The sequence below is a fragment of the Bison bison genome, unplaced genomic scaffold (assembly GCF_000754665.1).
Source record: "Bison bison bison isolate TAMUID 2011002044 unplaced genomic scaffold, Bison_UMD1.0 scf7180017864302, whole genome shotgun sequence".
Lineage (NCBI taxonomy): Eukaryota > Metazoa > Chordata > Mammalia > Artiodactyla > Bovidae > Bison > Bison bison.
The window spans coordinates 3542175-3546176 of record NW_011494874.1 but is presented as its reverse complement, the minus strand read 5'-3'; the positions used below and the strand labels follow the sequence as shown (position 1 = coordinate 3546176).

At 53.8% G+C, this 4002-nt stretch overlaps 1 protein-coding gene across 1 annotated transcript in view; it reads right to left on the bottom strand.

The window, feature by feature from the left end:
- The window catches only part of DEGS2 (delta(4)-desaturase, sphingolipid 2), a 50196-nt gene that overhangs the window by 35717 nt on the left and 10477 nt on the right, over window positions 1-4002 (bottom strand). Inside the window, exon 3 of the mRNA XM_010851366.1 lies at window positions 3443-3561. The gene's annotated coding sequence lies outside the window, so the exon portion shown is untranslated. The remainder of the gene's footprint in view (window positions 1-3442; window positions 3562-4002) is intronic.

The following is a 4002-nucleotide window of genomic DNA, read 5'->3' as shown; positions in this document are numbered from 1 at the left end:
CCCGTGTCCCCCGTCTCTCACCTCACGTGCCTTCCCCATCTCTCTCCAAACCCCTCACGCCAAGTCCAAGCGTCACCTCCTCCAGAAGCTGCTAGATCTGTGAGCCTGAGCTGGAGGCTCACCTCTCTTGCACCCACCCCCCGCAGCAGTGGTCACGATAGAGTAGAAAAGACCTTTGTATTCGATTACAAGTTAATTGGGGCTTCTCAGGTGGCGCTAGAGGTCAAGAACCCGCCTGCCAAGGCAGGAAATATAAGAGATGCAGTTTCTATCCCTGGGTCAGGAAGATCCCCTGGAGGAGGAATTAGCAACCCACCCCAATATTCTTGCTGGGAAAATCCCATGGACAGAGGAGCCTGGTGGGTTACAGTCCATGGGGTCACAAAGAGTCGGGCACGATTAAACTGACTTAGCACGCACGCATGCACAAGTTAACCACAAAAGGGATGATGCCTATCAGCTTAAATGATACACCACGGCCCATCTCTGGGAACCCTGCTTCCCAGGTAATGTGAGTTAAGCTAAAAAACTTTTGCTCAGCTCACAGGAAACGTCCTGACCAGGCCCACCAGTGAATGGCTGCGGGAAGGAAGAAAGTTAACGTATCCCCTCCAGCGTCTGGCGGAAACCAGGACTTTACCCCTCCCGTTTCAGTATGAGAGAAGCCTGAAGGGACCTTCCTGGTGGTCCAGTGGTTAAGAATCCACCTTGCAAAGCAGGGGACATGGGTTCGATCCCTGGTCAGAGAACTAAGATTGCATGTGACGCGGAACAAATGAGCCCTTGTGCCTGAACTACAGAGTTCCTGCGTCTCAATGAAAGATCTGCAGGACTCAATGAGGATCCCATATGCCTCACCTAAGACCCAACACAGCCAGAAAATAAAAAAGGAAAAGAAGCCTGAACTCTAGCTCAGGGAAGATGGTTCTCTGGGACACTAATCCACCACCTTCTCGGTGTGCTGGCTGTCCAAAAAAATTGCTATTCTCTGCCCCAACAGTTCGTCTCCCCATTTATTGGCCTGTCCTGCTGCAAGCAGTAAGACTCAGCAACAGTGACCTCTGGGACCTCTGTCTTTCCCGCTCTGCACAAGGGGCAGCACAGCCTCTGGACACAGGCAGACCCAGCTGGGGTGGCAGCTCTGCCTCTCACCTGCCGGGTGACCTGGGACAAGCCTCACCTCCCAGCCTCAGTTTCCCCATCTGTAAAGTGGGGATAGCTACTCCACTTGGCTATAGGTGGGAGCCTGTGTGGGAAGCACCCAAGACTTCACCTGGCACATCTTAGACCCTCCGGGAGAAGCACCCGTCAGCTGGGAGAGCCAAGCTGCTCATGTGACTGGCAGAAGCCTCCTCCTGGGGCCCTTGGCATTCTGGGCAGGGAGCCAGGCTCCAAGGACTCCTGTAGAGATTTAATTTATGACACCTTTCTGATTCGGTGGTTTCAGACACATGCGGCTGAAGGATAAAAATAAAACCCATTGGAGACGTCTGCCCTGATTCAACAGGGGGAGGGTTTCAACCACAGACAGAGGAGCCCTATCAGGGTGGATGGATGCTTGGGACTTGGGAGGGAGTGCCAGCCCCTTGGGCCTGAGTCAACTCCGAACCAGAAGTCAGACTCTGCCCCAGACCACGGCGATGCGTCCCCCGAGCTGATAATAAACACCTCGCCACCACGGGACAGCTGAGGAAACAGAGGCTCGGTGCAGCAGAGACACGAGCTCTGACCCACGCCTGTACGGCTTGTGCACGCTCCACGGGGCTGAGGCTTCTAATCGAAGCTCTGGAAGGTTCTTGGTCTCCAGGGCCGGATCCCCAGCCCAGGCCCGGGTGTGACAGGTTGGCAGCCAGGCGCAGGGGCAGCCCAGGGCGGACACACTGCAGAATCAGTCCTCTCCCATCTCCATCCACACCTGTCTGTACGTCCTGTTCGGGTTTCTCTGCGGGGCTCACCTGCTCTCGGAGCTGGCAGCCTGCAGAGATGCCTTCTGAAGCTCAGATCTTGTTCAGGGACTGAGGCCTGTGAATGCCTTTGAAACAGGAGAGAAGAGGGCAGTGCACAGCCTCTGAAACAAAGACAGAGCCCTTGATGACCCGACATAAACTGGTTAGAACCAACTGGGTCCAAGATGGTGGAAGATTCAACTTCCAGAGGACCTTGAGCCTCTTTATACGCTTATTGTGACTCTTATCTACACGGCGTGGCCAGGGGCGCCATGACGGTCCAGAGGCCGGACGTAAAAGGCCAAAAACTGAGCAGTGGCCCAATTCCTAAAAACCTCTGCCCCTTTACCAAGAGAGGTGGAATAAACCTCCCACCCGTTGCTGTTGTTGAGTCACTAAGTCGTGTCCGACTCTTGAGACCCCATGGACTGCAGCCCACCAGGCTCCTCTGTCCATGAGATTTTCTAGACAGGGATACTGGAGTGGGTTGCCATTTCCCTCTCCAGGGGGTCTTCCCGATCCAGGGATTGAACCCGGGTCTCCTGCATTGATAGGTGGATTCTTTACCACTGAGCCACCTGGGAAGCCTCCCACTAATTATCCAGCTTATAAAAAACTAACCACCCCATTTTCCGGGGCCTCTTGCCTTCTGAGATGGCCCACACTCTGTGGCTTGTGTTTCTCCCAAGGCCCACCTTGCTTTTGAGACAGATCGCATTCTGTCTACGGAATGTGTCTCTCTCTAAATCCACTCATCACTTTGTCTCGCACTGAAATCTTTCCGCGACGAAACATAAAGAACCTGGGCTTCATTAAGTCCTGAGACCGGGTATGCAATTTTAATTAAAGGACAGTGGGCTCAAGTCCCTATCTGGGTTTTGGCTGGGTGCAAACTCCATCTGAGTCATGCGGTTTCACCTCCACTGCCAGCACCACCCAACAGGAACACCCTCCGAGCTGGGCCTGGAGCTGGGTGTCACGATGCTTCCCCATGATAACACACCCACCCACAGACTGCAGAAATCAGTGTCAACCAGTCAGGCCCCCTCGGGCTCTGCTGAGGCTAGAACCACCCCCACTGGGGTAGAGTGGCTTTGAAGAGAACTCTCTAGCATTCAATAGAGTGGGGGTAACGGTGAAATTGGAGGCAAGTGGCTGGGCCCTCATGCGTACAGGTAGACCCAAAACCCCGAGTGTGGGAGAGCACTCTCCTTAGGGGTTTCTCCAGGGTCTATCTGCAGCTCAACGTGGTTGGATTTTCAGAGGCCAATCAATGTTTGTGGCCCACACAAATCCAAAGAGTCCCCAAGGCCTCAGACATGTCCCTAAAGAAGGTCAAGGGCTACAGGCCAGCCATTGACCTCCGACATTGCCCTCACTTTCAGGGCATCCTCCTGAATCCGAACCCCATGCCCACACCCAGGGCACCCCATCACCACCACCCAAACAGCCCCGGCAGTGTGTCATCAGCTGTGAAGACTTTAGACGTGGCCCACCTTGCACCTAGCAGCTGGCCTCACCCGCAGCGTGGAAGATGGGCTGGAAACGTGAAATGCCTGTTGTTGGCGTGGCAGGAAGAGGATCGGAAAAGGAGGCGAGGTTTCTTATGCAAAACCTGTAAAAATAAAACGTATTTAGATTCCTCTCTAGAAATGTGTCTGCCTAAATACACCCACACTGGAGAGTATTCTGATCAACTTCCCTATGTGCTGCAAGAGTTCCCGTGTCGGCGTGTCCCTGCGTGTCCGGGTGAATATGTGTCTCTGAGTGCATCTGGGAGCCTGGTATCTTGCTGGGTGTGTGTGTGTGTGTGTGTGTGTGTGTGTGTGTGTGTGTGTCCTTGCATAAGCGAATGCTCTGGAGAAGGGCTGGAAGAATGTTTTCCAAGAGGGGAGGGCCGGGATCACTTCCAGGAGGAGGGGCTGTGGTTCCAGGATTGTTATTTTAATGCTTAAGTGAAACAATAAAAAATGTCTGTATGCCTTGGAGAAGGAAATGGCAACCCATCCCAGTATTCTTGCCTGGAAAATCCCATGGACAGAGGAGCCTGGTGGGC